Raw genomic sequence first — 22,847 nt, 5'->3', positions numbered from 1 at the left:
TCAGAGATAGAAGGGACCTCAAAGGTTATCTAGCTCCAAATGGATCCTTTCTTACAAGATACCCACAATCAATGCTCAACTAGTCTTTGTCTGAAGACCTTTAACATGTGGGAAGTCATTTTCCCCTCTCCTCCTTGCCCTGACTCCCCAGCAAGCCCATTCATTCCATTTTTGGATATCTAGGTTTTAATAAATGCTTGTAGACTGTTTCTGATTGTTAGAAAGCCTAACTCTACCTCTTAATATCAAGTCTAAACTCTAACTCTTTGCAAATTTAGTCTTTAAAAGCATTCACAATTGTACCACAAACATCTAATTGACTGAAAAAAACAGTTCCCCATATGAAACATGAACATCTTTTGAGACACCTGGTATTTCAACCTAGCTTGATCTAGATTCTTTCTTAAGTTAAATTTAATTTTTTAATGAACAAAAATATTTTCTATTCCTCCTTATTAGAAAGAAAAATGAAAAATATGTTATGTATATATATACATATAAATACACACATATTTTTAAAAAATATGCATAATTAAGCAAAATAAAATTCCTTCATTGGTCTTAATGTCAAAAATACAGGCCTCATTCTGCACCAAGTTCATTACTAATTTGTCAGGAGGTAAGTAATAGGATGCGTTGTCATCAATCTACTGGAATCATGGATGATAATTGCATTGATCAAAGATCTTAAGTCTTTCAAAGTTGTTTGTCTTTGCAATGTTGTTATATTTATAACAGCTCTATCTTTGGTGGCAAAGAGAAACCCTGAAAAATAAAGGGATGCTCATCCATTGAAGAATGACTGAACAAATTGTGGTAGACAAATGTGATGTAATACCAGCGTGCTGTAAGGAATGAGGAAACTGACGACTTCAAGGAGACACGGAAAGACTTGTATGAACGGACATAGAGTGAAGAAAGCAGAAGCAGAACAATTTGCACTATGATATCAATATTTTAAAAATGAACAATTTTGAAGACTTGAGTAAACTGATGAAGAATGAAATGAGCAAAACCTGGAGAGGAATTTATACTTGAACACCAACATTTTAATCTGCTATTTTGTTCCCCTTCACTAAGAGTAACGACTGACAACTAACTGATAATGAATTGAGGAAACTAGGTTGGACAGTGGGCTAACACACTAAATTTGGAACTCAGGAAGATCAAATCTATACTCAGACACTTACAAATTTGTGTGAATGTAGCCAAGCCACTTAAGCTCTGTCTGCCTCTGTCTCTTCATCTATAAAATGGGGATAATAATAATAATAACTACCTCCCAGGGTTTTTGTAAGGAAAAGCATGATATTTCACATTTTGCAAACTTTAATGCACTATATAAATGCTAGCTATTATTATTTAATAGCACATTTCAGTTTATAAAGCATTTGACATTCACTATTTTATTTCATCCTCACAAGTCTGTGCCTTCTTTTGCAGACAAGAAAACTTGAGACTCAGAGAAATTAAATGACTTGCCCACAATCACAGAGCTACCAAGGATCAGAGGAAAAATTCAAATTAATTCTAACCTGACTCTGAGTTCATAATACTTTTTCCATCTCCACAGCTAGTCAGTGTCAGAGATAGAATTCAACTTAGTCTATCCTGACCGAATTCAGTGCTTGAATCACACTGTCCCTCCACTCGACCCCACCCTCTGTTTCACCCTTCCCAATCATACCCATATTTTCTCTACTAGTTTCATTCATCACTCAGTACCAGCAGTTATTAAAGCTTCTTTACATATGCAGGGCAACATGCTAGTCAAAGAGTATAATGAATATAAAACGAGGTCCACTCCCTTCTCTCCTCAGTTTATAATCTAAACTATAAACAACACACTGGAATTAAGGTAGAAAACAAAGCTGAGATGCTTATAAAAAAAAGAAAGAAAACTTTTCATATTATGCTATTTTTTCCAGTTTTTGTAGAATACTTTCAACATGTGAGGTTCAAATATAAGAGTACCAGCTTAAGTTAGGAAGAAGAAAAATTACTGTAAGTCTTTACAGTGTTCTAAAATTAGAGTACGACCACCATCATTTTAAAAAGAAATAGGCTATAGGCTTTGCACTGTGATGGATTGGTTTGGCCCAGAGATATCCTCGGTTCTTCACTACCAACCCCAGGAAGACCTACTTAGCCAAGTTTTCCAATTTATCTTAGAGGAAGAGACTACTAATCCTCTTGGGCCAGAAATTGATCAAGTGAACCCAGCACCTTTTATGTCAGAATCTACCTGTGATGCCCTTTGCTGGAGGTCATGGATAGAATCAGAACCAAGGACTAATAATAAGCATTTTTAAAAATCATTTACTTAAGTAGACAAGAGTCCTCTTTTTTGCTTGTAGGGCACTGTTCAAAAATTATCCCAACATAATTTTGTTGCTTGTCTATCTAGCAGGCTTGCCCAGGTAAGCCTCTGTCCCTCCTTCTGAACAGGATGGGAATTCTCTGGTATGAGTTTCTTGGACTGAGTGTAAATTATCCTCAACCTGGACTTTCACTGCCACATTGATATGGCTTTCTTGCCAACAGCAGCAGCTATGAGCATCAAATTGGTACCATATTAGTCACTGAGGTTATGATTTTGAGGTGACTGTTGGGGTTTGTCCCTTACAAGAAATTTGGTCTCAATGGAAGAAAAGACAAAGAAATGAGACATAGAATTACACTCCAAGAAGTAGATACACAGGCAAACACAGAGACCCTTAGACTCACTGAGACCTGAAAAAAGGCCCATAGGCCACACCAGCTTTGTAGTCCCAAAGGAAAAGGATAAGCACAACAAGGTGTCACATATAATAATGGGAATCCTTCATAGTTACTGTGATAGTTACACAGATTTTATAAGTCATGAAGAAAGACAGAACCAACCAGAGGGAAGGGTTGCTTCATGCCTACTAGAAAATAGGGAGAAGAGTTTCCCTTACTGTTGAATGGTTTGGAAATATTGGATACTCATTTAATAGTTGAGAAAACTGAGGCTTAGAAATGGAACATGGTTAAGCCAAGGTCATATAATGAATCAATTGAAAAGCACATAAGAGAGCTGAGGTCTCCAGACAGCTTAGGCCAAAACTCCTTCCATTACTCTATCCTGCTTGGATAAATTAACCTAAATAATATCATATTATGTCATATCTATCTATATCTATATCGATGCATATGTATGTATGCATATATGTATACTCATATGCATCCAGTTATACTGTAAAATTTTGATTTTATGGAATGGATTGGGACTAATGTGATTCCTAGAGAATATGATAAATTATCAAATGAGACAATATTTATAAAGAGCTTGGCATAGTGGCTGACACGTAGTAGAAGCTTAATAACTGCTTGTCACTTCCACCCCCAATTGAAAATATACATTTATGATATCTAATTATAACTTATCTACTTATCTTGTCAGACACACACGTACCAACTCATCAGATATTTAAATGATTACACAATATAAGTCTGCCAATTGACTTCATTATTCCCATTATAAATGAATTATGACATAAAACTTTAATATGAATTCATAAGAAGCCAGGCATGGCCATGCCCATTGAAATTCCGACAACTGAGAAAGTTGAGGCAGGTGAATTTCTTGAACTCTGGTGTTCTGAGCTGCAGTGGGCTAAACCAATCAGGTTGTGTTTGTCTTTCTTTTTCAAATAGGATGATGACATCAGGGAAATGATGACATGTCTTGCAGTTGACTTTGATTGGAGTGAGGGAGGGTTGTGCAAGGTCACCAACCCCATTTTCTCCTCCAGAGTCATCTAGGTCCAGTTACCAGATATTCATCAGGATGACTGGAGATGGCCAAGGATGCAGTGGGATATCATGGCCCTTTTAGACTAAGGTCTCTTCAGGTACTCACTTAGAGTGAGGTAACACCCATACTATGAATAGGACTCTTTAAGAAGTGAGTCAAGGGATAGACTTTTAAACTAATATGGTGAATCTCTGAGAATGGGGTTGGGGGTGGGGAATCAACTAAAGAGGGGCCCAAGCTAGGAACAAAGAGGGTCAAAACTTCCATGCCAGTTAGCAGTGGGATTGGACCTCTGAACAGTCATTGCCCTTCTAGCCTGGGATTCCAACTCAAAAAAGAAAAAAAAATAAGCATAAGAAACATTATTTAAATCTTTTATTTTGATCATTTTGTTTCTGTAAGACTAGTATTTTCCACAGGAAGAAGGGTAGTTGTAATAATCATTTAAATTGGAAGATCTTTACCATTCATTAATAGCCCAATGTGATCTGTTTAAATTATATGGAAGCCTAAGTCACATATGGTGGGAGGAACTTGCTGAGCAAGTGAAACAGGAAGGGTAGAGCAGAACTCAGAGGAAATTGGTGAGAGTGGTTAGGGCAGAGGAGAGGACACAGACAGGCACAGTTAGTCTTGTAAGTGTTTGTTTGTAGGAAGACCTCACTGGGGGTTGGGGGGGGCAGAGAGGAGGAGAGGCTTGGGAATGGCTTTGTCCTCTGCTGTGCTAATGCATATTGACTTCTTGGTTACTATGACGGATTTGGCTTTCTGGTGTTTGGATTTGGCTTTCTGGAGTCTGAATAAATGTTTTTTCTTCTGCCTTCCATATGGAGAGTCTGTTATATGAATAGGATCACAGGGTATAAAATCTTTCTTTGGAGGTAGAAAGGCTTTAGAGGAAGAAATAGGTATCCCAGGATGGGAGGATTTACCTTACTCTTCCCTAGCAAGGGAATGGGCTAAAAGTACTGGATCCTGTGAAAACTGGGAACTGAGGTTACAGGAGGAGAACTGAGAGATTTAAAAAGATGTTTGCAAGGAATACCAATGAAACTAGGAAAAGAATTGGCAGAATTGTGTAGGAGAGGCTGGATTTTATTAACAGGTTACCTATTATATATAAAAGCAGAGATGAGCTGCTGAAGGAAAAAGTTCAGATGAAAAAAGAGTTAGATAGTTTGCATGGGAAGCAAACTGAGCGGTCTTAGGTGGAAGAAAAGGCTGTTCATTGAGCTCAGAATAAGCTGAAGGCTAGCAAAAGAAGTGCAAATACAACCTTTGTACAGATCCAGCCTAGCTGCCATAGCAATGACTTCCAGGACTTGCATGGGAGGAAAATGTAACAAAGTCAGAGTTGGAAAATGAAACAGTGTTACAGGGGGAGACTTCTCAAGCAGAAGTATACCCAAAACTAAGGTGAAAACAGGAGACCAAGGTGGCAACACAGTGTTTAGGGAAGTAATTGAGGATTTTACTCAGCTGGAGGTCACAGATATTTTGAGTCAGTTCAGCCAAAGGATGGGAGAATTGTTAATATCTTGCTTGGATGGTGAGAATCAGAGATGAAGGAGTCAGATGAGTATCTATACTTGATATATATTGCTTGAAATTTATAGGTATTAGAATCCTTTTGTACAGCAAGCTTTTAGAGACTACAAAGTGCAAGGGTGTAACAATATGGCTAATCTGTTAGCTTTGGCAGCAGATGGATATAATAAACAATATCCTACTGACTCTGTGTAGCCTTCTGGAGGTAGACCCTAGTATTCACTTAGGGAATGTATAAGAAAGTTAAAGGAGGAGGTAATGAAGACTGCCACAATGATCAGAAACACAGGTGCATACCATGATACTCCCTTAGCAGTTTCTCATAGGAATATAATAGTGAAGATGGCTCCTCCTGCTTGCAAGCCACTCTGCTATTTGGGGAAATGGGCAACTTCTTTCAGAAGTGCTGGATAAGATTTTAGAGGTGACTTAGGGAACTGAGGAAAAGATAAATTTCCTTGAGAAAGAAGAGTAAATAGCGAATAGTGAATAGTGAATTCAAAGTCAGAATAGATTGATAAGGAAAGAATTGTTTACTGCTCTATTGAGAGCAGGGGTAGATTTTGGAAGCATGGATGGCATTCCAACTAATGAACTATACAAAATGCACCCAGAAAAGGGGTTTGATACTAGACAAAACAGACAAGTAAGAACTTCCCCTACAGATCCTCCTGAATCCTTGTATATAAGTCTGTCACACCTTCAGGACAAATTGGAAATTGGCCAAGCCTCAGCTCAGATTAAAGAAATAGACAGGATTATAGAGCCTATATCAATTTGACCATATACTGGAAAAATGGATCAAATACTGTAACTACAGCATTACTAGATACTGGGGCAGAGGCTTCACTTATATGTGGAACCCCAGTGAGTTTAAATGTGGAACTCCTATCACCATCACAGAACTGGGAGGAGTTGAAATATCAGCCAGACAAGTCAAACTAACAATGAACACTGGACAATTACCTAAGAAAGAATATATCATGGTAACTGTACTCATTTCTGAATACAACATTGGAATAGATATGGTTAGAAGTATGACTTTAAATTGAAGGGAGATACTAACTTGCAGTAAGGAAGATAGGAATTAATACAGTTTTAGTGGGTAAAATAAAAATGAACCCAATCACTTTACCTGAACCTTCTGAAGTAATTACTTTAAAGCAGTATCATGTGCCAGGTAGGCGAGATGAAATTACCAATACTATACAGCAATATGTTGAGGCAAGAGTGTTAGTCCCCACAACCACTCAATGGAATAATCCTGTCTGGTCAGTACAAAAGTCAGATGGGACATTGATAATGACAGTGGATTACAGACAACTGAATAAGGTGACTCCTCCCTTGTATACTGCTGTTCAAGATATCATTACCTTTATAGAAAGGATCCAAAAATATGATGGTATACAGTTAATGATTTAGCCAATGCTTTCTTTACTACCTCCAATGTATTCTAAACAATGGGACTAATTTGCTTTCATTTAGCATGGCTGACAATATACTTTTACACTCTTGCCACAAGAATATCTACATAGCCCCACTATTCGTCACAGGATTTTTGCTGAACATTTAGATGAATTAGAGCTACCTGGTATACTGCTTACCCACTACATAGATGATATTATGATACAGGGAAAAAAATGTAAAAGAAATGGAGAAGAGGATGGTGCTTTTAATGGAGCATATGAAAAACAAAGGGGGAGAAATTAACCCTGCAAAGATTCAAGGGCCATCTCAAACTGTAAAATTTTGGGGTGTACAATGGAATGAAGGAGCTGTGAAAGATTCTCCTGCAAGCCTGACAAAAGATTCAGGATTTTCCTATCCCCACCAATAAGAGTTTATAGGATTATCTAGATATTGGTGACATCACATATCACATCTAGGACAAATTTTGAAACCCTTATGTAAAATTACTAGGAAAAATATGAATCTGATTGGGGACTTGAGCAGAGTAAGGCTTTGAAGAAGCAAAGGCCACTATACAATTGGCCCTAGATTTATGGCTTATGCAAAGTGGCCCAGTGGAATTACCAGTGACTGTACAGGATGAATAAGCAAACTGGAATTGATGGAGAAAACAACAAAGCCAAAATGTACCTTAGGATTTTCGTCTAGGAAATTCCCATCATCTGTTCAACATACCCAATTTGAAAAGCAGTTGTTAGCTGCATATTGGGCTTTGGTAGAGACTGAACAACTGACTTTGGGCCATGAGGTAATATTAAGGCCTGGAATCTCAATCATGGCATGGGCAACAAGTACTCCAGCTTCTCACAGAATTGGATATGTACAAGAGGCTAGCATGATTGAATGGAAATGGTATATTCAAAATATATCTAAAACAGGTAAAAGTGGAGTTTCTTCCTTACATGAATCTATAGCAAACATAGATGCTGAGGGAAATGAATGATACACCCCCTGAACCAAAGCAACAGTTGGTACAGTCCTTGGTAAAATGGAATGAAGGATATGATGGATTAAATGAAGAACAAAAGAGACATGCATGGTTTAGTGATGGGACAACAAAATATTTGGGCCACAAAAGACATTGGAAAGCAATAGTCTATAACTCACGTACTAGGTGGACTTTGGAAAGTGCTGGGATAGGTAGAAGTAGTCAATATGCAGAATTTATGGCATTATATCAAGCTACCAATATAGAACAAGGAGGACAGTGTCATATATTCACTGATTCATGGGCAGTAGCTAATGGGTTAGCTACATGGATGCCCATGTGGAAAATTCAAAATTGGGAAATTCATAGCAAACAAATCAGGGGCAAAGAATTATGGGAAGATATATGGGACATGTCTTTGGTTACTAATTTGTCAGTTTTTCATGCAGATGCTCATGCTGATTGACTAGCAAAGATTGCTACTCAACATATTGTTCCTACTCTGACACCAGCTAATGATCCAGTACTAGCAGAATGAGTCCATCAAACGACTGGCCACTTAGAGGTCCAGGTCACACACCAGCAGGCACAATACTGAAGTATTAGTATCACTCATTCGTCATTAAAACAAGTGGCAGAGGGATGTTATATATGTCAATTGGAAAAGGAATGAACTGTTCCTCAGGTAGTAACTAGAGAAATAGCAAGGTGAAAAGTACCAGCTCAAATTTGGCAGATAGATTATACTGGACACCTACCCCAAGATAAAGGATGTAAATTTATATGTACTTATATTGACACCTATTCAGGTGTACTAGTAACTTGTCCCTATAAGAATGTAACCCAGAATAACACCTGTAAAACTCTAGATATCATAAGTCTATATTATGGAACCCCAAAGAAGATTCAAAGTGATAATGGGTCACATTTCAAAGATAATGAAATGAAGAGATATTATATATTAAACAATATAGAATAGATATATCTTATTCTAAATTATCCCATTAAATTGTGAGCTCTGTGAGAGTAAGGACTGTTTTTTGTCTTTCTTTGTATTCCCCAGAGTTCTGTACTGTGCCCAGAACACATTAGGTGCTCAACATGTTTATTGATTGATTAATATTTCCTTCTATAGCTCATTTTGTACATGAGGAAACCAAGGCAAAAAGGTTCAAATATGTCCTCAGATTCTTGCTAGTTGTGTGACACTGGGCAAGTCACTTAATCCTGTTTGCTTACCCTATCAGGTAAGTGTTGGGAAATCTGGGATGAGAGGAGAGACTAGACAACCAACAAGCAGATTCTTGAGTTCCTTTGGGAAAGGAAATGAGAGGAAGGAGGGAGCACGGAGGAATATTAGAAGCATTGAGCTAGCCACAGTGGTAATCCTTGATCCAATGACATGAACCCAAACTTGCTGCCTCCAATTGGCCACCCATTGGTCCCTCAATTCTCTGACCGCTTCTCTCTAAGGATTTTTGTTTGTACTTTCCCTCCAACTCAGGCCATCTGTTATTTTCATCTGGTTAGTGTTTACTTTTTCCTTTAAGTCATTACAAAGGAGGTAAGTGAGTCCAAGCCCCAGTCTCTAGGCTCTCCCTTCTAGCCCCCTTTCCCATTGATTGGGGCCATTTAGAATAGCCTGTTTTGGTGGGGAAGGGTGCTTCTGTGCCCAGTCTATGGTCTTCAGAACTACGCTCCTATCAAAGGAAAAGGGGACAGATTCGACGTGTATATGATTAGGAGATGCTACATCTGATATCTCTGTTTCCTCATTCAGTTTATATTTCTAAGTGAGGAGGAGGTCTCGAGACTGCCTGGAATCAATTGTCTTCGTATAAACCCTTGATTAGCACAGCTTCTTTCCATCATCTGTTTTTTCCTTCCAGACTTCCCCTCATGTATTATTCCAACAGAACTGGCCTGGTTAGGACACTGTGGGTGAAAATCCATCTCCTGCCCTGGGCCTAGGCTGACCCCACAGTGTTCTTGGAATACATTCCCTTCTACCTCTTACTCTTGGAATCCCTGGTTCCCCTTAAGGTTCAGCTCAAACATTACCTTCCAACCTCATCCCAGTGGTTAGTATTCACTTGATATGAATTTTGTGTTCATTTCTTAATACACATTTTGTCTGTCCTCTCCACCCCCTCCACTCCACCTCTAGCAGAATTCAAACTTCTTGAAGCCTGTGTCAGTGCTATATGCCAACTCTCCAGGACTCTAAATTGCAGATTAGGTGCCAATTTGCATTGATAGAGGGATCTACCTCATTAGGAGTTCCCTATATCAATGAAAACACAGGTCTAGTCCCTAACCCTACCCCAGTACCTAGCCCAGATTCTAGCTTAGAGTCACTACTTAATCAATGCTTATTTAATTTATTAATCATAGGCTGATTAATTTGTACCTGGAAGAGATCTTAGAGGGCCATGGAATCCAAGGTTGCATGTTACATGATGAAGAAACTGAGGCACAGAGAAATAAGGTGACATATCCAAGGTCACATAAATGGAAAGTGTCCAAAGTGGGATTTGACTTCCTTCTGACTCTAAGTCTGGTGCCCTATCTGCTAGGCCACGATGCCTCTCAATGGATGCATATGTTATGGTGACTACTAACAAGTCCTACCACCTTAGTCCTGGTGTCAATTGTTGACTTTTGCTCTCAGTCTCTGTTCAGTGCCAGACTGGTAGGGTGATCATTCAGAATCCCAGCTTCCCCTTTCTACCAACACAGTCTCAGCCCCAACTTTATGTATAAAACTATGCAAGCCAAGCGCCACTGGAATCCTGCATTGCCCAAGGGCCTCCTCTGCCATTCATGACTAAGTATAATTCATTGGAAACCCTACCATTATGGTTTCTTCTCTGCTAAATGCAGTGGATGATCTTGACGTTTTCCGTGTCTGACCCAGCTGTTAGTGTGCCACAGTTGCTTTTATGGCTATTGGAACAAATTGTTCTTACTCATCCATTCCTCTGGGGGAAATCTTCTCCTACTTGGGGTAGATAATATTCTAACTCACTGATGAGTTTGAAGCTACAGGCTGCCCTCAACCTAGTTTAGCCCACCTGCTGAGATGGCTTTACTGGGGTGTGGCTGTTGTGCATGCTACAGTTTTTTGGAGCCAATGGTGAGAGTTGGGTGACAAGTAAACACCAAAGGTGGATGAGCAGCCCTGAAAAGGTCTTGGCAAGTCCTCAAACTAGAGATGCTAGACCTCCCTGGAAACCCTAAGCACTGAATGCAGAGCACTGGCTCGAGAGATATAGAATCTAGGTAACACTTTGTCCCTGCCCTCATCTCCTTCCAGAGAAGGCACTAGATGTATCTTGCAATGGTTAGGATCCATGAACCTCTTTATAATGAGCTCTCACTATCAGAGAGCTAAAACTTCCTGGGCAGAGATTCTGTTAAGAATCTTTGTTTTATAAAAAAAAGACACCTAAAATAAACTCCTGAATGTTGGATACCAACAATACGTTCATGTGTTGTTTACATGACTGAAGAATATATTAGTCAATGATACTTTGCATGTATAGGTAGATATTACCAACATCTAGACTTCCATAATACACCAAGTTAAGGAACAATACATAAAGGCAGATTCTGAGAGTTAGTCACATACAGATACTCATCCTTGCAGCTCAGTCTTGGTCTTTGGGGGGTAAAACAGGACCTTTCTGATCCCATTTCTCTCTGGTTCTCTTTTCGTCTACCAAAACTGGGTCACTAATGAGAAATGCCCTGGAGCTCCTTCTCTCTCATTTAGTCCATTAATGAGTACAGGGGAACCTTCTGGCACAGGTTTTCTGTAGGTTAAACAATGAGATACAAGATCCACTCACTCCCTTGTTGTTGGATTAAGGTCATTCAGAATCAATTCTCTGCTACTCTTTCCTGTTTCCCTCCTCTACCCACCCCCAAAATGTTACATCTGAGATAGATTCTTAATTACTCTTACTGATTTCTGACTTGGTCTTGTAATGACCCACTCCCCACCCCCCCTCATTTTCTAGTTGGGCTTTGGGGAAAGTGCATCTGAGAAGTAGCATGCCTAAGTCTGGATGCACTGAACGTCACTATACTGAGTGGCAGATTTGGAGCAAAAAAATTAAGACAAGAAACACACCCAGTGCATGCCAATGGCACCATCTCTGAGAGCTGTTGTTGGGTAGCAGAGTCCTTGAACAGTAGTCTAAAAATGTAGGTTTGAAAGCTGGCACTACATCTTATTCCCTGTGTAGTCCTATATAAGTCCCTTAGCCTTTCTAAGCTTCAGTTTTCTCATCAGTAAAACGGGCATGATAAGGCTTATTACCTACCTCACAGGGTTGTTCAGAGGATAAATTGAGATAATGTACCTAGTGATGTTTAAATGAAAATTGGTATTCCTTAACCAAAGTCATCCTTAAAGACAGAATGGTAGAGTTGAAAGAAGATTAGCCTTGGAGTCAGGAAACCTGGGTTTGAATCCCAGCTTTGACACTTATTAGCTCTGTATCCTTTAGAGAAATATACAACTTGTTTGAGTTGCAGTTTTCTTACCCATAAATGGTAACAAATTTGATAATAATGTGTCCTACCTTCCTCACAGAAGAAGGGAAGAGCTTGTAAATCTTAAAGTCAATCAGTTAGTAAACATTTATTGAACATCCACTACGTGCCAGGCACCGTACTAAGTGCTGAGGATACAAATGAAAAAGAAAACACCAGTTCCTACCCTCAATGAGCTTCCAGTCTAGTGGGGGAAGATAACACAAAAATACTGAAAAGAGTGGGGGAAGGGCCTTGTGGAGGGGCATGATGGAGACCAAAGAAGTCCAAAAGTGCTATGGCTATTGGTCAATGGAGAAGTGCTACAGAAATGAGACCAATAAGGCTATCTGGAGAAATCTGAATTAGAGACCATCTATATTTAAAGATCATCAGTCAGAAAGTCTCCTTACATAAGTTTCCATGGATTATGACTCTTTGAAACTTTTCATTTCCCACCAACTGCTCTGATGCTTCTCCCAGGATAAATTCATCATTAGGAATCTCATCGTCATGGAGATTGCTTCAGTGCTTCTCCCCTTTGATTGGAGGTTTAGTGGGTAGAGCCAAAAAAAACAAAACCCCAAAGCCTCCCTAAGGGGTTCAGAATTTCCAGTTCTTCATTTCCCACCAGTCACTCAGCTTGGTTTGACTCAGTAAACATCATGCTGCCAACTGCATACCTTTTGGTTTCTCCCTTTTTGTGTATTGTTTTCTCCCTTTGGATTGTAAGCTTCTAGAGGGCAGGGAGTGTTTTTCTTTTCTCTTATTTGTACCCCCAGCACTTAGAACAGTGCTTGGCATATAGTAGGCACTTAATAAATGTTTATAGACTATTGATACTTAATAAATGTTTATTGACTATTGAGGATTTGAAATGAGATTCACAAGATTTAGATCTATCTGTGATCTTAAATGTCATCTAGTAAAGTACTCTCATTTTATAGATGAAGAAACAGGAGAGAGCAAGTGATCTTACTCAAGGTCACATAGGTAGTAAGTGGCAAAGTCAGGATTTGAATCCAGATCCTTTGACTCCAAATTTAATGTTCAATGGATGGGGGATTCTAAAGCAATAATTGGATAAAGTTTTTCATCAACTACAAAACAAAACAAAGTCTTTGGTAGTAATTGCTTGACTCAAGCATTGTCCTCTTACATCAATCAATCAATACTTACTAAGCACCTACTCTGTGGTTTCTACTGACCATAACTATAACTATTTCAGAAAAATGTCCCAGTAGAGATGATTTGAATTTCATGTTGCTTGGGGAACAGCTATCTTGAAGCAAGGTTCCTGAAATGAACTTCTATTACTCTAAGGCTTTATCCAAGATTGGAGTATGCAAAAGTAATTTGATGAGATAGAGATAGACAGAGGGCCAAATGGACCCTGAGTAGTAGGAACAGAAATAGTATTAATGAAGAGCCCCTGGAGGGATATGACTGTCTTTTCTCCAGGCTAGGCTGATGCTTCTGAAGATTATGCCTGAGTGCACACTTTGTCTTTATATAACATAGCTGTGTGTGTATGTTTGTGTGACCATTATGTTTCAGTGTGATTGCACAGTAACTTCTTGACAACTACTAAAACGTTAGGCAAGGAACAACTCCCCCTTTTGCTCACCCAAAGGCCCACATAGACTCTCAATCACTTTTACCTAAACCTTTTCAATAAAAACAAATTAAAACAAAAACATTCCATGTCAGTTTCATTGCTCTCAAATACTCAGGTCTGGTACCCAAGTCTTTATGGTTGATTAAAGAGAACCCTTAATGATAATTAAATTACCCTGGAAATGAGGTCATTGGGCTTTCTCTTTGGAAACAATTTACACTTCATAACTGATTCCTTTCTGCTTCTAAATAAAGTCTCACTAATGGCTCTGAGAGCATAGGCACCAAGGACAGCAGAGACTCCCTAGAAAACTCATAAAGTAATACCCAAAGTCTACCTTCACACAAATGTTGCCTACCTGCTAAAAGAGAATAATGTGGGGTGGGGTGGGAGCATGGTGGTGTAGCAAACCGGTGTGTGTGTGTGTGTGTGTGCGTGAAAGAGACAGACCGACATAGAGATGGAAAGACAGAGACAGTGAGAGACAGTGAGACAGAGAGAGACAGAAAGACATACCCAGAGAGACAGACAGAGAAGACAGGGAAAGAAACAGAGAGAAAGAGATGTCAATAAAGCCTTCCTAGGATCCAGAATAAGTGGAAGAAATACAGGGTAGTACTCACCTAAATGGATTTCCTTGACCTTCTTGTGTGGTTCCTACTCTGAAGCAAGCTCACTTTCAATCTCTCCTTTATGAGATTCCTTCACTTGCCTTAGCAGCTGAGCAGCACTGCAGCACAATATATACAAATGAAGAAGAGTTTCTAGCTGAGACACCCACCAAAAGTCTCTATCAGGGCTTTTCTCAATAAGAGTTGATGCCGAGGGAATGCAGAGATGCCTCATTTTGTCTTCTCATAGATAGGAAAGCAATGCTTCTCTTTTTAGGATCAACTTAGACTCAAACCAGAGGCAACTGATTGAGTCCTAATCTACTGACAGGGCTCCCCCAGGGAGGCTTTGTTTGCACACAGGATTTCACTTTATGGGAAAGTACATAATATCTGGAGCTAACTTGGCCTTTTAAAAAGTTTTATTGAAGACAAAAGGCATCAGTAAAACAGTTTAGAATGTTTTATTGCAGCCTTTGGCACACACACAATCTCTCTCTCTCTTTCTGTCTCTCTCTCTTCCCTTCTCTCTTTCTTTTTCTCTCTCTCTTTTCCTCCCTTCTTGTGTAACAAGAAAAACCAGTTAAGTAGACCTGCAGCTAGGTGTCAAAGTGGATAGAGAGCTCCACCTGGAGTGACTTGAGTTCAAATCCAGCCTCAGACACTTCTTAGCTGTGTAACCTTGGACAGGTTACTTAAGTCCTGTTTGTCTCAGTTCCCTCATTTGTAAAATGGAAATAGTAATAGCAGCTACTTCAAAGGGCTGTGAAATTCAAATGAGATAATAATTATGAAGGACAGCTAGGTGGTGCAGTGGATAGAGCACTGGGCTTGGAAGGACTCATCTTCCGAAGTTCAAATCTGGCCTCAGACACTTGCTAACTATATGACCCTGGACAAGTCACTTAACCCTGTTTGCCTCCGTTTCCCCATCTGTCAAATGAGCTGGAGAAGGAAATGACAAACCACACCAATATCTTTACCATAAAAAGCTCAAAATGGAGTGACAGAAAGTCAGACACGCAATGACAATAATTATTTCTTCTTTTGTTCCCAAAATTTATTAATTTATTTGTTTTCAGTTTTCAAAATCACTTTCATAAGTTCCAAAGCAACAATTATAAAGTGCTTAGCATAGTGCCTCGGTTCCCTCATCTGTAAAATGGGGATAATAATAGTAGATACCTCCGAAAGTTGTTGTGAGATTCAGACGGAGATAATAAAGTGCTTAGTAGAGTGCCTGGCACATAGTAAGCACTATCTAAATGGAAGCTATCATGATTTTTATAAAAGCAACAGGAATTGTTGTGTCTGAAAGTGTAGGGCACACCCCACCCCTCCACCTCTAGGAAGAAAGTTAGGTATGTTTCATCATTTTCTCATCAAGACCAAGCTATCATTGCAATTAATCTGAGTACAGCTGTCTTTTTGGTGTTCTCATGTCTATCAGGATAATCGCTGTGACTACGGTCCAGAGAACCTGTTCTTTTCACTCCTCATCCTAACTCATCAGAATCAGATCCTTTTCCAGAAATGCCCATGGGGCCATTCTCCACTCCCCGTGCCCCACCACTGCCCCTTCAATCATAATGAAGTCACCACAGGAAGTAGCAGAGCACCTGAATGGAACTCCCTCCTCTTAAAGCGAGTATGAGCCTTGGGCAGTCCTCCTTACATACGGCGCTCCATTCATGCTCACTCACTCAACTATGACTTATCTAAGGAAAGCATAATAGATAAAAGTAAACAGAACAATGCGGTGGTTGAAACGCAGTAAATAGAGCATATTACAATAGCTCCACTTAGAAAATAATTGACATGGTGATTGTTTCTGCTTGTTCCCAGGGACTCCATGCGCCGGAGGAAAAGAAGCTTCAATTTTCAAAGGCCACTTGAGCCCTCTCACCTCTGGGGTTTGTACCAAACAATTCTTTCCCTTATTTTCAGCCTATGATTTACGACCACAAATGTTACGGTTCTCACGGTTTTTAGCACACTAGACTAGAAATCCTCTAAGTCTCTCTTTGAAAATTATTCCACCAAACAATAGCATTTTTTTCCCTGTGGTTACTTGAAATACAGTTATGACATTTCTGGTCACTAAATATTAAAAATAAACTCGGATTTCTAATCCAATATATCCATTATATGTGAATTTTATCCCCAGTGCTTTCTGGACTAAGTAGATTTTCTTAATCCTCTTAAATAATCCTAACTAGAAAAGCAATACCCAGTTTCAAAAAAATACATAAGTATCTTTTTTTTTCTCTGTGGAAAAAAAAAAATGTGACTGCCACCTGCAATTGAATGGAATTGAATAGGCATGGAGTAATTATACCTCTGGCTCCTTTATTCCTATTAACAACTGTAAAAAAAAATGAGAATTTTCCAAAAATTGTTGTCATGGTAACAGACATTATCAAGTAAAATGCAAAATCCATGGTTCTGATTTCAAGCACCAGGTCTTAGAGATGCAAAAGAAAACTAGCAAAGCTTGAAAAGTTAATCAAGACTTTAAGCCTTAAGGTCAAGGCCCTTCTCTTCCTTTAGTTGGTGGACTTTTCTAACTCTGTATTGTGTCTTGAGTTAATCACATCACAAAACTGTTCCCAAACTTTTTTCCCTAATATATGTTTATTTATTTCATTAAATGTTTCCCTGTTACATGTAAAGAGTTTTTTATATTCTTTTTTTTTTTTAAATTTTGAGTTCCAGTTTTTCTCCTTCCCTCCTACCCTTCCCCCTCCTTGAGAAGGGAAGCAATCTGAGATCAGTTATACATATATTTCTGTATTAGCCATGTTGCATAAGAAAACACAGACTAAAAAAGGAGAAAAATAAACAAAGTGAAAAAAGTATGCTTCAGTCTGCACTCAGAGTTCATCAGTTCTCCCTGTGAAGGTGGACAGCATTCTTCATTGTGTATTCCCAACCTTTTCAACAGCTCAAGGGAATACTCATAGTGGTAGAGACAGTTCAACAAAGATCATATCCCACATGCTTGGAACTGAGAAACGGTGACACTTCTGGTAAGCAAACAAGGTCCTAATGTCTAACGGCCATGAGCTCTTTTAGGTCGAATACAATTTATATCAGAGTCAAAGCATTTCAATCTTTATTCAATAAATGTTGCTAGGTACATAGTACATATATAACCATCATTATTATTATAGACAAACCTTGAAGTTAGTCAGCCAATAACTACCATTTATTAATCACCTACTATGTGCCAGGCACTGGGATGAACATTAGGGAGAAAATGAAAGGCAAAAATACAGTCCCTGCTCTCAAGGAGCTCACATACAACTGGGAGGGATAACTTGTAAAGAACTAAGCACATACAATATAGATACATGCAAAGTAGACGGAGTGTTAGAGAGAAGGCATGTTAGTTTTTTGTTTTTTGGGGAGGCAACTGGGGTTAAGTGACTTGCCCAGGGTCACACTGCTAGTAGGTGTCAAGGCATGTTGTTTTAATGATCAGCCCCCTGACCTTGATCACAGGGGTGTGTGTGTGGGAGAAAGGGGCAGGGAGGAGTGGGGTACTAAGTAATGGAACCAAAATATTTGCAGTTCAAACTTGAACTCCTACTTGCATGACTCCTAATGGAGTCATGGGGTAGTTGTGCCTTTGAACTGCCCTGAGAAATGAGTTCTGATCTGGATGATTTCCCAAATCCTCACACCAGAGAAAGTCACACCAACATCTATTGTCATTTACAATAAGGTCACCATGCTTGTTAAGCTGGAAAATAGCAGGGGCCAGCTGGAAAACTGGGAATCTTGAAGGAGAGAAAAGAAGCCAGGAGGCAGAAGTGAAAGGGCAGAGCATTCTGTGCACAGGCAACAGCTAGTGAAAAGGTATGGAGATTGAGAGGTGGCGTATCATGTTTGAGCAACTGCCAAGTAGGCCAGTGACTGGACTAGAATATACACATGGCTTCTTCCCACTTGGATTTCTAGAATTCTACCAATGCCTCAAAGAGGTTGGATCATGGGGTCAAGAGTGAGACAGAGGGCAGGAGGCTGCAATCTGAGGACCGAATGGCAAAGCTCAGAATGTCTGAAGAAATCCCATAGGACAGCAAGCTCTAAGTTGTGCCCATGTGCTACTGAACACGAAAGGCAAGTCATTTGAGTTAAACAGGTAGAGACATTTTGTGATCATGGTTTTAGAATGGTTTTCCAACATGGATTCTGAAGACTCTAAGGATAGAGGCTGGGGATAAGGTAGAGAAGAAAACCATTGTGCTAAAACCAATGAGGAACAATAACAGTGCCTGGCAACATAGGTCTATCTTGACTCTAAGTCTAATATTCTTTCCATTGTATTTATATAGTGGAAAGTTGGGAAAGTGATTGGAAAGCTGGTAGATAATGACAATGAGGGTAAGGATTGAACAGTATAAATGGATTACATGGACTTAGAAGGAAAGAATGAGAACTGGTGGTCAAGGAATGATCTGGGAATAGTAGTGGAGAGCAAGAAATGTGAGTATGCTTCTTCTGGGAGCATAACCTCATATAGCAATAGAAGCCACTAATGCATACATAAGGATCCTTGAAGACTACATGTTGACTTTTTTTCAAAATGCAATATTACTATACTTTATTGTATTTTTATTTGTCTTGTTAAGTATTTCCCAATTACAATATCATCGGTTGGGGTGGCACTCTGGAGTATAGTGGTTCATAGGTTGCTGTGAGCTGAGAATTTGACACCTCTGAGTTAAGAGAGCTGGAGAAGAAAGAGCCATGAATGGAGAAGGTTGCAAGGGACATGATATCTTCAGGAGAAATGCTGTTCAGTAAGAGCAAGGAGGAAGATGGAATATTTGAGGAAAAGTTCGGGGATATGAGTTTGTGGAAAGTAAGAGTTGCAAAGGGCAGCATGAAATGGGATAGATGATGGGTGAACTAGGTTGGAGTAGGATTGAGGAGAGAGTAAGAATTGTCTATAATAGGGTTAAGAGCTCAGGTGGAGGTCATTGGGGGTAACAAGCCTTTTTTTTTTTAAGTAAGTGAACCTCTGCTAGGTCTATATCCCAAAGACATAACAAACGGGAAAGGACCTATTTGTACAAAAATATTTATAGCAGCTTTTTTGTGATGGCTAAGAATTGGACCTCAAGAGGATGCCCATGAATTGGGAAATGTCTAAACAAGCTGTGGTATGTTTGCAACAGAATTTTATAGTGTTGTAAGAAATGACAGGCAACATGATTTTAGAAAAACCCTAGAAAGACTTACATGAAGGGATGTAAAGTGAGCAGAACCAGTAGAACCCTGTACACAGTAAGAACAATATTGTACGATAAAGAACTGGGAATCACTAGCTATTCTCAGCAATGCAATGATCCCAAACAATTCCAAAGGACTCATGATGTAACATGCTATCTGCCTCCAGAGAAGGAACTGAGATTGTTTTAATAGAGACTAAAGCATGCTATTTTTCACTTTCTTTCCTTCATTCTTTTTCTTTTATTTGAGTCTTTTTATACAAAATGACTAATATGGGAATGATTTACATGACTGCTCAGGTATAATCTATATCTGACTCTTACTGTTTCAGGGGAAAGTAATGTTAATAAAATAGGAAGATCTTCCCAGAGCATTAATAGGTCTAACACATGGAGCCTGTGGTTACATGGAGTCTGGATCACATGGAGCTCAGACTGGGAGGAGCTTGCCCAAGGAGGAGAAAGAGAGATAGAGAGATGAGAGAGATGTGAGAGAGAGAGAGAGAGAGAGAGAGAGAGAGAGAGAGAGAGAGAGAGAGAGAGACAGAGAGAGACAGAGACAGAGAGACAGAGTGAGAGAGAGAGAGAGAGAGAGAGAGAGAGAGAGAGAGAGAGAGAGAGAGAGAGAGAGAGAGAGAGAGAGCAAGCAGGAGCAGAGAGGGAGAGCAGGCAGAGCACAAAGAGAGAAGTAAGCTGTGAGTGGGAGCAGTTGGCCCAATGAGCAGAGAGAAGCAAGCTATGAGTTGGCAGAGGGAAGACTCTGTCTAGAGGAATTTGTTTTTGTGGGGAGGCCTGACAGAAAGAAGGTTTAAGATGTCGGCACTCCCTGATTAGAGTTCCCTGTTAAATCTTACCTCCTGGTATTCTAATGATGTCCTAAATAAATACTTTGGTTTTGCCTTTGAGGAATGGAGTTTATTATATTTTGTGAATTTACCCTGGGAATAGACATGCATATTCATAGCAGCTGCTCTGGGTATCACACTGTCATTACAAGACGGGGAGTGGGAGAGGGCAGAAGGGATTGAATTTGAAACTCAAAACTTAAAAAACATATTAAAAATTGTTTTACTCTGTAATTGGGAAAATATAAAATTTTTTTTAAAAGTCAGTGAATCTAAAAGACCAAAGATTGAAAAATTGAGATGATGGATGGTTGGGAATGGAATGTTGGAAACAGAAGCTTAACCCAAGGTTCTTCATGCAAGAATGCTCATCTTCCAAAAGGTACAAGTACAGTGACTCACAACTAGCCCAGTTGTTCTGTGACTTGTGTTGATGAAGGTAATAAGGCTTTTAGACATGTGGGATTCCTGGCTGATAAAAGATCTCCTTAGCTTTCCCTGGCTGGAAGCAAAAACCATCTTTTATAATTTATATCCCCCCAAAGTGCCCAGGGAGGTGTCTAGGAGGCAACTGTGGCATGGTGGATAGACAGCTGCCCTTAGAGTCACGAAGATCTGAGTTCAAGTCCCATTCCTGACCTAGTATATGATTCTGATCAAGTGACTCCCCTTTTCAGTGCTTCAGGCATTCTGCATTGATAGAGGGTATTTCCTCACTGGGAGTTCAGTGTACCAGTGAAATCACAAGCCTTGCAACATGGCAGATGCTCAGTAATATTCCAATGGACTGGTTCACTACTAATTAATAATTCTGCTATACACATTTGTTAAATACCCACAGACAAGATGCTTTCAAATTTGTAAAATGATAATACATTATAGCAGGCAAAAACCCAGGAGGATTCTATACTCATCATAGTCATCACCTTGAAAGAAGGGATCAGAGGTGTCTCCCAAAGGTTATCAACAAAGTACAGCTTTCTTCCAGGAGTGCCATTTAACTCATTTAAATACATTTTCAAACTTTTTCCATAAAGCCCTCTCTACTAGCCTCCTTAGCAGCAACATCTCTTCCTGCTTCTTTGCAAAAGTAGGGAATATGGGTGCAGGCTGTTGTCCAGTCATTTAAGACTTTTTGTGACACCATTTGGGGTTTTCTTGGCAAAGATACCGGAGTGGTTTTCCTTGTCCTTTTCCAGTTCATTTTACAGATGAAGAAACTGAGGCAAATGGTGTTAAGTGACTAGCCAGGGTCACACAGTAAGTGTCTGAGACTGGATTTGAAGTAAGTTATCCCTGTTTCTAGGCTCAGTACTCTATTTACCGCACTACCTAGCTGCATTTAATGTCTGTTGGGACTGGAAGCTCAATTCCGTGTGGACAGTCTCGGGCAGGTAAAAGTGGGACTTCTAAATCTTAGAGTCTTACGAGGCCCTCCATGAACAGCGGGGGTTCGAGAAGGTCAGACCGAGCTAGCTCGGCTAGCTCGGGTATTTCCGCCTCTCCCTCGGAGATACCTGATGGGTGGAGTCTCCCTGCCCTCGAGGTCGTCCCGGATTGGAGCACACCTAGTTACCTAACAGCACGGTATTGAGATGCAAACTGTGTGGCTGAAGATTAAGTAGGATTGAGGAAGCCTAAAAGCTCTCTTAGCACGTGTGGAGCCAAAGAGAAAAGTAGGGCTCCGCTTCTTTTCTTTCCTCTCTCCCCTCCCCCTCTCTCCCCGCTTGTACTTCTACTTCCAATCCCTTAAGCTTAGCCTTCTTAGGAAATCTCCCCCTCTTCGTCCTAAGAAAGAAGATCCCCTGCACTTGTAACCGAAACCCTGTAATAAAGCTCAACCCTTGTGTGACTCTGGAACGTCCTTTCTCTCATACGTGCATCCGGCGTGGCCAGCCGAAGACCTGGACAGGTAAGAAAGACTCGGGTAGCCCAATACAGGCCTCTAGGCTTGGCAAATGTCAGATTTTTTTTCCAATGGTTTTTTTTTTGCGCTAAACAGTGTTTTTTTCTCTTTCAAATCCGTTATTATAAAAGATGGTTTTTTAAGAAGGTGTGAAGAAAGAGGCATTTTGGAACTGTAATTTATGTAAAAACAAATGATGTGATTTTTAAAAATTAGTAGCTACTTCATTGGAAGACAGCTGGATCTACAGAAGGCTAGATTTAGCTCTAGAATGGCATACCTTCTGTCTCCACTATCTTTTCTTCAACCACCTCTCCCTAGTATACTAGGACCCTTCCTATCTATATCTTTCCTCTATTCTCCT

The 22,847-nt window shown here is 39.7% G+C and overlaps 1 protein-coding gene across 9 annotated transcripts in view; it reads right to left on the bottom strand.

Moving 5' to 3' along the window:
- The window catches only part of NCALD (neurocalcin delta), a 579,604-nt gene that overhangs the window by 43,003 nt on the left and 513,754 nt on the right, over positions 1–22,847 (bottom strand). The window contains exon 1 of one of the 9 annotated variants that reach the window (XM_072603369.1): positions 14,505–15,481. The exons of 7 other annotated variants lie outside the window; for them this stretch is intronic. The gene's annotated coding sequence lies outside the window, so the exon portion shown is untranslated. Of the gene's footprint in view, positions 1–11,355; positions 11,608–14,504; positions 15,482–22,847 lie in introns of those variants that run through there. One more of the 9 variants, XM_072603375.1, reaches the window with a different exon arrangement.

The sequence above is a fragment of the Notamacropus eugenii genome, chromosome 4, assembly GCF_028372415.1.
Source record: "Notamacropus eugenii isolate mMacEug1 chromosome 4, mMacEug1.pri_v2, whole genome shotgun sequence".
NCBI classification, from domain to species: Eukaryota; Metazoa; Chordata; class Mammalia; order Diprotodontia; family Macropodidae; genus Notamacropus; species Notamacropus eugenii.
Note: the sequence above shows the minus strand (reverse complement) of the source record. Positions and strands in the feature narration are given on the sequence as shown.